General features: G+C 46.4%; 1 long non-coding RNA gene across 1 annotated transcript in view; it reads left to right on the top strand.

Moving 5' to 3' along the window:
* Nucleotides 1-11,761, top strand: part of LOC130540484 (uncharacterized) — a 51,134-nt gene extending 39,373 nt beyond the window's left edge. Inside the window, exons 7-8 of the long non-coding RNA XR_008954452.1 lie at nucleotides 6,975-7,072; nucleotides 10,842-11,761. This is a non-coding gene — a long non-coding RNA (uncharacterized LOC130540484). The remainder of the gene's footprint in view (nucleotides 1-6,974; nucleotides 7,073-10,841) is intronic.
* The last annotated feature ends 509 nt before the right edge of the window (nucleotides 11,762-12,270 follow it).

The raw sequence follows: 12,270 nt of genomic DNA, 5'->3' as shown, positions 1-12,270 counted from the left end.
GTGTGTAAAGAGAGAGAGCGATTTATGATGAGGAATTGGCCTACACAAATCATGGATTCTGAGAAGTCCCTGGGTCTGCAAGCTGGAGAGCCAGGAAAGCCCATGGTGTGATTCAATCTGTTTCTAAAGGCCTGAGAACCAGGGGAGCTGATGATACGAATCCTTGTCTGAGGGTCAGAGAAGGTGAGATGAGATGTCCCAGTTCAAGCAGGCAGACAGGAAGCACACAGGGTAAATTCTTCCTTTCTCTGCTTTTTTGCTCTACTCAGCCCCTCAATTGATTTGCTGAGGCCCCTCCACCTTGGGAAGGGCCATGTTCTTAAGTCATTCTGCCAATTCAAATGTTAATCTCTTCCAGAAACACCTTCACAGAAATAATGTTTAAGCAAATATCTGGGCTTGACCCATGATCCAGTCAAGTTGGTACATAAGATGAACCACCATATCTCACTTACAAACTCTTTCACTCTAGATTCTAGAGCATCACTTTGATACTCTACGGTTCAAAATTATTTAGTGACTTTTTTTGGCCATATATTAAGTATTAATTGAATACAAAGCTGGTTAGATATTCAAAGCGATATGGGGAACCAGCCTTATAGCCATTATTCTGTACACATTCCTGGCGAGCCTGATGTCCCCTCAGCTTTCTTGGCTATTTGTCACTCCACACCTAGCTGCTTTTAATCTGGGGGTGTGGGGGTGGGCCTTTAAGACCTTTTGTTTCCCTTAAAATAGACTTAGGCGTATAGCTGTTTTTTGTGGAAATGCATTTGTTACTTTTGAGAATACAGTGACCTCTTGCAGTTCTAGGAGTTCTCTTGAATTCAGAAGAGCCCCTACAACACCGAACCTGTGATTTTAAGGATCACCGATGCTTCCGTTGAAGGGCAGGTTCCCTGCATTCTCCTCTCCTGGGCCTTCCCCTCCCCATGCATTCCACCGTAAGTCTTCTATCTCTTTGTGCAGAAGGGAGTAACAGCAGGAATTGTTTAAGCAGCTCTGGTAGCCCTTCTATATGCACATTTTTCTAACACACCAATATTAACCAAGGTGTAGATTGGGCACAATTTGCTTCCTAAGCAAATTCATCATGCAGGAGCCCATCTTTCCTCTGGATGTGATGTTGACTCTGCTCTCCCTTCCAGTGGCAAACAGATGGAAACTGGATTGGGAAAGCATCCCATGGAACAACAATCTTTTCTTCCTGTGGGACCTAGTGCATGATCCAGGTGGCGTCTGGAAGGATAGGCTCAGGGACAACGAGATGTGGGGGCATGAATGGCAGCCAGGCAAGCTGGGCTAGCTGAGCATAGCTCAGATCTCAGTCTGCAGAGGTCAGCCCCGGCAGAACATATGTGTCGGCCTCCTACCCCACAGATGAGCTGGAACGGCTCGCAGGGCTTCAGCTGGGGCAGGTGCAACACTTCCCCAAACAGCAGTTTGCAGGAAGTCCCATAGTTCCCACAGAGACTTAAACAGCAGAAGCAGTTCCTCCTGGCTGGACAGGCACCCACAGTCCCACCTCCCTGGAACCCACATCTGTCTGTGAGCATAGTGGGTGCTCTGTGCCAGTTGATAAAAAATAGTGTAGAATTATCATTACTTGAACTTTTGCCTAACCTTTTATTGTGAAAAATTTGAAATGTATCAAAAAATTGAAATCATTTTACAGTGAACACCATTTACCCACACCCTAAATCGCTCCTTTGCTACATAGTAGTTGCTTTATCACACATGCGTGCTGCTAGCCATGCCTGTATCCACCCATGAATTCCTCTTATGCATTGTATTTTGGAGTAAGTTGCAGACATCAGTTACATTTGTTTTTCATTGTAATATTTAATTAATTTAATTTAATTTATTTTTTTTTTTTGATGGAGCCTCGCTCTGTCCACTAGGCTGGAGTGCAGTGGTGTGATCTCCACTCACCGCAACCTCCAACTCCCGGGTTGAAGCCATTCTCCTGCCTCAGCCACCTGGGTAGCTGGGATTACAGACACGCGCCACCACACCCAGCTAATTTTTATATTTTTAGTAGAGACGGGGTTTCACCATGTTGGCCAGGTTAGTCTTGAACTCCTGACCTCGTGATCTGCCCACCTCAGCCTCCCAAAGTGCTGGGATTACAGGCATGAGCCACCGCCACTGGCTTTTTTTTTTTTTTTTTGAGACTGAGCCTTGCTCTGTCACCAGGCTGCAGTGCAATGGCGCGATCTTGGCTCATTGCAACCTGTATTTAATTAATTTTAAAGTTTCAAAGGAAGTTAATGAAAGGCATGATATTTTGTAATTACCAAAGGGGCCATGGGTTAAAACAAGTTGAAGAATAGCAGCTAGAAAACATGTTTTCCACTGTGAAGGCTGAGCTGTCTGGCCCTTAAGGAAGACGGGATAGTTATAGAAACATATTTGGTGGCCATGGTTAGCCCATCAAGGTCGGAAGACTCCAGCAGGTAAAGAGAGTCTATGGTGCACATCTGGAATTTGGGGGTGGGTTAGACAGGGTGGATTTGTGAGATTAAAGGCACAGGGCTGAGGGACAACCCAGTAGATGGCACCAAGGACAGAAATGCAACCTGAAAACCAGTCTGGTGGCCTCACTGAAGTCTTGCTCTGAAGCACACAGAGAATGCAGGCCAGGTGTGAGGAAGCACAAGGAAGAGAGAGCCCGGCACCACAGCAGGAGGGCCCAGCATCAGAGGGACCGGGGGAAGATCCAGAGCCTCTGCGGTAGCCACCTCATCCGGTATACCCGGGCTCCCGGGGCACTCACGGGCCAGCGTCCGACCAGACATCAGGGTGCAGAGTGTGGCTGCATGGACCCTTCGTCTTGTAATGATGGCCCTTGATTTGGGGTGGTTACATCCTCTAGGGGCACACCAGAACACCGCGTGTTTGCTTCTCTAGTCTACAAGGATTCTGTGTTCATTCCATTAACAGGGAATGGGCATTGTATGAAAGAAGGTTCAGCCATGATGAAAGTTTGGGAAACTCTAGTTAAATCTAACAAGTTTCTTGACTATAGGATTTCTTAGATGTTTAGTGCACGATGTGGAATATGAATATCTAAGAAAGTAATGTATTATGAGGAGTTTCCCAATATTTCCACCCTCCATGGTTTGTAGCCTCTTTGGGAACTCATTTTTAGCACACGGCCCTAAGCTATCTGGAGTATCATTTGTTAATGCAGCTCACAGGACTCCACTGAGTTAAATTAAAGCTATATTCAGGGCAGAAAAAGAGAAAGCAAACAGTGTTTCAGACAGACAACAAGGCGTGGGGCAATCACACTTTTTCTCACCTGCTTCTTCATCAGAGCCATTCTGGGGGGAAAGACATAGACGTTTCTGCCCCTAAAAAGCACTGATACCTCGGGTCAGTCTAGGCTGCTGCGCGAAGCCTTTCCTATTGCCTCTGGCCAGCTGTTTTCTTCTGCGTGGTTGTGGACTGAACCCTCTGCACATTTCAGCCCTGCATCTATGCTGTTTTATATGGCTTGATTTTCTGAGTGTCAAGAGAAGGTCTAGGCTTTGGAATCAACATAACTTTTTCTTTTTTTTTTTTTTTTTTTGAGACGAAGTCTCGCTCTGTCACCCAGGCTGGAGTGCAGTGGCACGATCTCGGCTCACTGCAAGCTCCGCCTCCCGGGTTCACGCCATTCTCCTGCCTCAGCCCCCCCGAGTAGTTGGGACTACAGGTGCCCGCCACCACGTCCGGCTAGTTTTTTGTATTTTTAGTAGAGACGGGGTTTCACTGTGTTAGCCAGGATGGTCTCGATCTCCTGACCTCGTGATCTGCCCACCTTGGCCTTCCAAAGTGCTGGGATTACAGGCGGGAGCCACCGCGCTTGGCCCAAAATAGCTTTTTCAAGTTTCCCTGCTCTATGATCATGAATACTTGTCATAAGCTCTCATTTTGTTTTATACACTAGGATTAATGATAAGTAATTAGCAAGAGTTTTATGAGAACGAGAGTTAATATAGATGCTGAGCCCTCCCTGAAGTGTCTTGCATATAGTTAAGTGTTCAGTTAATGAACTGATGTGGTAATACAAGAATCATAATTGGTATCATTATCTCTGTTAAGATTTATTTCAAATTTCATAATGAATACTCAAAAAATATCCAGTGACTTGAGCTAGAAAAAAAGAAAAAAGGATTACATTAGAAAAAATTTTAAAGAATTGATTATATTATGTGTTGATTAAAGTCATATGATTTGAGAAAAATACTTTAGGATCAGAACAGAAAATGCTATGGTCTGTTTGTGTCCTCCAAAATTTATATGTTGAAATCCTAACACTTCAGGTGATGATGTTAGGAGATGGGGCCTTTCAGAGGTGACAAAGTCATGAGGGTGGAGCCCCCATGAATGGGATTAGTGCCCTTATAAAAGAGGTTTGGTGGCTTAAGCCTGCAATCCCAACACTTTGGGAGGCCAAGGCATGAGGATCGCTTGAGCTCAGGAATTTGAGATCAGCCTGGGCAAACAGTGAGACCCTCACCTCTACAAAAGTTTTAAAAATATTTGATAGGCATGGTGGCATGTTCCCGTAGTCCCAGCTACTCGAGAAGCTGAGGCAGGAGGATTGCTTGAACCCAGGAGGTCAAGGCTATAGTGAGCTATGATCACACCACTGCACTTTAGCCTTTGGCGACATAGTGAAACCCTGTTTCTGAAAAAAAAAAAAAAAAAAAAAAAAAGAGGCCTAAGAGAACTCCTGTGACCCTTTCACCATGTGAGGACACAGAAGGAAGGCTCTGTCTATGAACCTGGAGGCAGGCTCTCATGAGACACTGAATTTGCCAGAGCCTAGATTGTGGACTTTCAGCCTCCAGGACTGTAAAAAATGTTTGTTATTCCTTGCAGTGTACAGTATTTTGCCACAACAGCCTGAATGGCATAAGTCAGGAAATAAGCAATGTTTTCAGAGGAATAATGGCATTGCTTTGGCGTGTGATTAGTTAATAAATTGCCACCTGCTTCCATGGCCTGCTGCCATAATACAAAAGGCAGGAGGCCCCTGAAAACTGAAAGTGTACATTTCCTCATGCCCAGCCTTTCTAACTTCTATCACTTGGAACTCCTGGCAGAACGTGGAACTCCATGTTCAGACTGTCGTGGAGTAGGAGTAGGAAGGGGCTAAAATGCTATCTCTCCCATCCATTTCTGCTTGTGCTTTTCTGATACCAAGACTCTGGAATTCCACATGCATGACCTCCAAGGGAAGGGGTGAGATGAATTAGTCAGAGCTTTAACATTCCCAAATCCTCCTCAAATTAAAGCAGCTAAGTTTTCATTTGTCTGTTTGAAGATCCTTCATGAAGTGTGGTCTGAGAATAAGAGCTCCATTACTTAAAACACATTAGAAATTGAGTGATCTACTCTTCAAAGTTTCCAGTGATGGAGTGTTGAAACGATGTAGCCAAGCCTAGGTGGTTTTATACCTGGTGAGCCATAGCATGACCCTGTCTCCTGGACTCACCGACTCTCCGCTTTACCTCCTTTGAATTTGTAGCCTCTTCCCTTCTGCTAGGTGACAGGTGGCTATAGGTGCACAAGGGGTAGGAAACATCAGGAAGGTGAAATTTCAGATCCTAAGCAATTCCGGAGAAAACCCTCTGTCCATTGATGGTGTTCACTTCCACAGTCTTGGCTATATGCCACCGTGTTAGTGCCCCAGGCACAGAATTCGGCCGCTTGGCTGGTGGCATCTCCCTTGGAAGAAAACAAAAGGTTAGCATCAGGAGCTGTCTCCATCCAGGGGCCCACAGCACCGCTTCCCACTTCTCTCATGGTTCCAATTCGAATGAACCTTCACTCTCCGACAGTGCCCTTCTGTGTAAGTATGGCAGCCCTCAAGGTCTCTGATACAGAAATGCCCTTTGTTAAGTTAACAGGACTGTTGCATTGGGTCCACCTTTCTGCCACTCTGACCTTTAAGGTGACCATTTGAAGCTGCTTAAAAGCCTTCTGGGGTCTACTGGGGGCGACAACTGTGGGTATGCAGAGATTAAAAAAGCTGAAGCGTTGCTTACACACGTCTACCCTATGTTTCTACTAAGCATGTGGCTTGAACCTTCAAGGATGATCACATTTTGCTGCTGCTTCTACCTGGGGTGTCCTCTCCTTCCTTCACTCCTTGGGATAGATGGGATCATGGCACACAGACACCTGGTCTCCCGGTCCTCAGTGTGGAGTTCACATTCCTAATGCAGGGTCTTTCGGATTGGCCATGTGTCTGCTTCGGCCAATGCAATGTGGGCCAAAATGGCAGCCTGCCCATCCTACGCTGACACCTGAAGAGGCATTGCAGGTTCTGGCTTGCCCTTTGGCATATTATACTATGCCTTCACAGTGGAAGGGTGCCTCATTGAGTCACTGATCCAAGGAGTGTGAGGCACAGAGAACACACCTGGGCACATGCCATAGCCTCAAGGCACAGCCAGCAAACCACAGCCTACTTACCGGCGAGAGAGGAATATAAATGCTTATTGTTGTAGGCCACTGAGTTTTATCCACAGCACTATTGTGGAACTAGCTCACTGATATGTTTCTTCTCCTTAATAACCCTTCACGTTGGCCTGGCGCAGTGGCTCACGCATGTAATCCCAGCACTTTTGGAGGCCGAGGTGGGTAGATCACTTGAGGTTAGGGGTTCGAGACCAGCCTGGGCAACATGGTGAAACCCTGTCTCTACTAAAAATACAAAAAAAAGTAGCCAGGCGTGGTGGTGCATGCCTGTAATCCCAGCTACTCGGGAAGCTGAGGCACAAAGAATTGCTTGAACCTGGGAGGCGGAGGTTGCAGTGAGCCGAGATTGTGCCACTACACTCCAGCCTGGGCAGCAGAGTGAGACTCCATCTCAAAATAAATAAATAGATAAATAAAAATAAAATAACCCTTCATGTCCCAAGGGGAAGGGTGCTCTGTCTGCTGTGGGTGCTCATCACACTGTGTTCCGTTTACAGTTAAGGCATGCATCTATCTGCTAGGATGGAGCTCTATGAGGAGAGAGACCCTACTATTCACTTTTCTATTTCCAGGCCACTGCAGAGACTGTCTCATGGTAGGTCTTAGATACATGGTGTGTAATGCATGATAGTATAAATTAATCAGCGCCCCTCAATACTTTTGTCTTTCTTCCTTTGTTTGTTTTAGTCATTTAAGATTGAACAACATGGTGCCTTTGCCAGAAGTTAATAGGAAACCCAAAAGGAGATGAGCCAGACTGGTTAGTTCAGAAAAGAATTGTTGGGGAAGACAATGGGAGCTGCTGTTTGAATGTGGCCCTGAGATTATTTGTGCTTTTCAATCCCATGTTACCAAAACACATTTCAAGCTGGCCTATAAATCACACCTTGTGAATAATTTTAAGTGGATAAATATTTGTCACCCAAGTGAATGATGCTTCCAGCTTTCAAAAAATTGTATTAAGTGTGGTTATTATTATAATGGTATGAATGTTTACTCTCATTGCCTTGGCTGTGCAGATCCAATACAGTTTCTTTTTAAAATAGAAGATTTCATCTTCATCATTGACTCCCATCTCACCAGGTAAAGAGGAGATAGGAGTCCATCCTCTCAGTTCAGGTTCCTCAGAAAAAGGCTCAATGACAAGATTGTGAGTGCAAGTAGTTTCTTTGCAAGATCATCCTGGGAAGCTGCAACGGGAAGGCAGGCAGTAAAATATGTGTTAGCAAGAACTTTAAGCACCGTGGGCAACTGGAGCCCAACCCCACTGGGGAGCTTTGGAAGACAGTATAGAACATGCCTTAGAATGATCCTTCCTGAGGTGAGGAGCTGGGGTATGAATACACCCATCCCACTCTCCCACTGTCAGTAGCCGAGGGCTGCTCCCGCAGGGTGTTGATTTTCTGGTACTTTCTGACCTGCTCCACACATGGCTGGAGTGGGCTCTGGCTAGGAGTGGAAGAGGATCTAAGATGATCTGAGCAGGCTGCTGCAGAGTCAGCTATACTCAGACATCACATTGCATGTTTAACATGTCGCTGTCTCTTTAGATTTGAATCCTATTGTTTTGGTGGTATGGTCTCTTTTTTGCAAGTGCTCTGCCTTTTAGATTCCCTTCGTCCCCTTTCCCCTGTCCAATATGAAAGCAAGCCACCAGAGGAGCTTTCTCAGCCTCCTAGTGGGAGAGGAATGGGCATCAGATCTTTTCTCTCTTCTTCTGTGGCTGATCCATGGCTTGTATCTGGTGAAGTGTGATGCATTCCCACAGGCTTCCTGGGGGGTGTGTTCACACTTCTCACTGGGGGTCTTGAGTGTCACTCTTTGACCTCTGGTATCTACACCCACAAGCTCCTTTGGCTCCTTGTGTCACTCATAGCTGACCGAGCAGCACCCTGGGGTTCCACATGGAAATGGGAGACCGTTCCTTTGTTTTGAGCTTTCTGTTTCAATGTCTGCTGTGCCTTCTCACATCCCCGACTTCACCACATGGAGGAATGGCAGGGCACATATGGTTCTCTGCTTGATTTCCTTTCTCTCTCTTTCTCTCGCTCTCACTTCAAGGAGATCTGAAGGGATAGATTCTATCATGTCCTTCTCTCTCCAGCCCTGGATAATGCTAAACTTAATGTCTTATTGTCCAGGCCTGGATCTTAGCAGAAACAGAAAAAAAAAAAAAATAGAAAATCCTTGACTTATAAAACAAACATTTTGCTGCAGATTTAAAAATCATGTTCTAGATGTCAGAATGTAATATGGAATCTTGGTTCATATTCATAGAGTAGCAAACCTAAATATCCCTGAAGTAATTGAATGCCACCAACACAGTAAGAGGAAGGTCAGTATAAACAAATGCAAAAGAGAAAAGGACATCAATATATTTCAACATATTGTCCCCATTTCATTGTAGCCTCTCTACCTCTTTTTTTGAAAAACAAGACTAAGGTCAGAAAAAATTTCAATCAGTCTTGTTAATTCTCTTTTTTGTTTTTTCCGTCCATTCTTTGAGCTTTCTCTAAGTTCAATTTTGAAATAACGTGTACCAGTCACAATGCTATCATCTTTAAGGAAGACAAAACCAATTCAGACTGATCTAAAAAGGACCTTGTAGCCTCCACAGTGCCAACTTGGAGATGACCCTGACCAAGGCTGGGGCACCATCCTCCAGGATACAGTATATACCCTTCCTCCAGAATCATCTTACAGACCTGCCCTTCTACTCCCAAAGTCATAGAACATATTTTTGGGAACCAAGAGGTGGAAGTAGGCATGAATCTGCTTACGTCCCTCCTGGGGGGGCCTTATCAACACTGGTGGGCAGAGATTCTCCCAGTGGTTGGAGTTTTCAGTAGCTCACTTGGAAATCTTTGTGTGAAGAAAGAAGAAGTTCGATGTAAGAATATACTTGAATTTATGGGTAATGTGTGATTTGGCTTGGGAGTCTTAAGGGAGATGGGTTAGGAGAGTGGGAAAGAGGTGGTCTGGGGAGAAGGCATGGATGGGTCTATGGAGGTGGGCATGAAGTGTGAAAATCTCTGTATCTTGTGATAACACCCACCAGAGAGCAATTGCCATGTAGGAGGAACCAAACAACCAGCTGGACAGAAGGACAAGCCAGGTGGCATCAGCCAGCCTCTGATACTGGCGACCCCAGTGCTGGCATGCAAGGTACATGCAGGTAGTAGCCATGGTGCTAGGGACGGGGCTTATGCGTGAGCCTTGTGGAAGGCATCCACTCCCCAGGGCTGACCAGCTCCTGTCTCTGTGAAACACCCGCCTGATGCTGGAACATGGCACCGTCCCTCAAGTAGGCCAACCAATCATGGGGTGTCAAGTTGCTTACATTTGGATCCCTTTCCTAGAAGAAAAGAGATCTTTCTTGACTGAAATTGATTTATATTCTAGTTATGGGTTTGATGTTCCTACATGTGCACCTTTGCCAGAATGAAAATCTGATGACCTGCAGGAAACACTATGCAGCATCCTCTCAGACCAAGGGACCCCCTTATAGCAAAAGTGGTACAGCAGCAGGCACACGCACCTAGGTCCTCTGGTCCTCACCTCCCACGTTGCCCAGAAGCTGCTGACATGAAGGCCCAGTTATACAGACTAGAGGAGGCCCAGAGCAGTGCCAGCTTAGAGATGAGCCTGGGCAAGGCCAGGGCACCATCCTTCAGAATGCAGAATACAACCTGTATCCAGCATCACTTTATGGAGCTGCATCCCCCCAACCCTGAGTAGCAGGACGCAGGTCTAGGATCCAAGAAGTGAAAGTAGGCATGGATCTGCTTACATCCCTCCCCAGACCTATTTGTGGAATAAGTTCTGTTTCCCCTCCCACCAATTTAAGGTTCTATGGATCTAGAGATGTTCTTCCCAAAGGGGGAATGCTTCCATCAGGGGTCACAGCAAGAATCCATGAAGTTTAAACTTTGCTTAAACTTCTGAGGTTTTCATCCAACAAAGTAGGAGGCAGAAGAGGAGCCCGTTTCCTGGAGGGGGCCACAGGCTCTGACTGCCAGAGGAGAGAGGGCTGCTTCACACCACAGGGGCAGGGAGGAAAATGTTTGGCACTCAGGGGATCCCCAGGCACCACTTGGTGTTCCCTTGCCTCATTTTGATGACAAATAAACAAGCACTGCAGCCAGAGTCTGAGAAGGGCTTGGTAAATAGAACCTCAGACTTCAGGAAAGATGGTGTGGGTCACCACATTAGGAGGGCCACAGGGACCAGCTCTCAGCAGACCAAGAGCAAGGAGAACATACAATGGCTAGTGGACGAGGGAGCTGAGAAGCATCAGTGGGGAGAGGAGTTGCAGTGGCTGCAGCCATGATTCTTTCCACTAAATCTCTTGGTTGTTTCCTCAGGAAGAAGATAGACAAAAACACCAGAGGAGCTGCTCCCAGATGGAGTGGACTTGCCATACAAAACAAGGGAGTCCCAGCAGGGCAGGGATCTGTAGTGGATGGTGATGCAGCACCCAGGAAACCTCATCAGGATGTAGCTACTCCTTCTCCCACTGCGGGCGGTACCAGCTGCTGAAGGCTCACAGCTGAGACTCTCTAAGGAAAGGGGACACATAGCCCAGGAGCCCAGGTGATGCCCACTCTCCAGGGACAGCCTGCACCAGTGACTAGACGCAGGAGGAAGATGCCCACTGCCTGGCTTCTATTTGTGATGGCCTCTGAAGGGCTACCTCAGATCCACTGCTGCCTTTGGGGAAACGGAGGTCCTTGTGGAGACCACATTCCATCTGAACTGCCTCTGCCCAATCCTGCTTTCCTGACTTATGGTTGTTGTTCCCAAGAAAACATCCTCATAAATCATTTCCAGGGAACCCAACTGAAGCCATAAATCCCTCCAGAAAAAAATCTCCAAGGGGAGTCTCCCTGCAACTCATGGGATCGAATTGGGCCCTATGCCCATCCCTTAATCAATGGCCCACAAAGAAAGTGAATTTTCATGCTGTCATCTGCCGGAATGTTGGGAAGTCCGTGACCAGCACGTTGACCTCTCCAGCGACGCCCCAAGAGCTGCAGCATCACAGGAGTGGGATGGACCGTGTCGGCTCTCTGGATCTTTTGTGGCACTGAGCAGGGGAATGCATTGCATGCCATCCTGGGCACCCGCCTCCCAGAGGAACAGAGCAGCTGCTGCTGGTCAATGTCTACCATGAGGCTTGCATCTGCCAGGCCCCTGTGCATGCGAACCAAAGCATGTACGTGTGTGCATATTTAAACTTCTCAAGGTTAGAGTCACTCTGTGTAAGAATAAACCTCAAATATTTAATGCTTGTCTTTAAAAATTTAAAAAGAAAAATAAGAATTCAGGACTTGGGGCTTCTTAAAGAACTTTAACAAGATAAAGTTCTCAATGAGAACTTTAGTGTCATGACAGAATTTTAAAAGCACAAAGCTGGAGGAGTTGCTGTTGCTTATGGTGCAGCAAAAGCCCCACTCTGTGTACTCTGAAACTCTAGTTCAGAGGATGTAGCAGGAGTCGTAGAAAAGTAAAAGGTGAGTATATGTGGTCAAATACGTTAGATCATGCTGAATAACAAGGATAAATAGGCTTCTTTGCTTGGGTCCTCCGAGAGCATCTTCCCCCCATATTTCACAAACAGCCTGGGAGCAGCTGCCTGCATGACCTCGGAGAACCTCTTAGAATGAAGGTTGTATTTCCTTCTTATTTGCACGTGGACTGGTGCAGTCTGTTCCTGTGGTACTCACTGCAGTGCCCAGCATGCCAGCTGTCATGTCATGTCATGTCATGTCCTCATGCGATTAGAAGAATTCC

This window comes from Pan paniscus, chromosome 11 (assembly GCF_029289425.2).
Source record: "Pan paniscus chromosome 11, NHGRI_mPanPan1-v2.0_pri, whole genome shotgun sequence".
Classification (NCBI taxonomy): Eukaryota; Metazoa; Chordata; class Mammalia; order Primates; family Hominidae; genus Pan; species Pan paniscus.
Note: the sequence above shows the minus strand (reverse complement) of the source record. Positions and strands in the feature narration are given on the sequence as shown.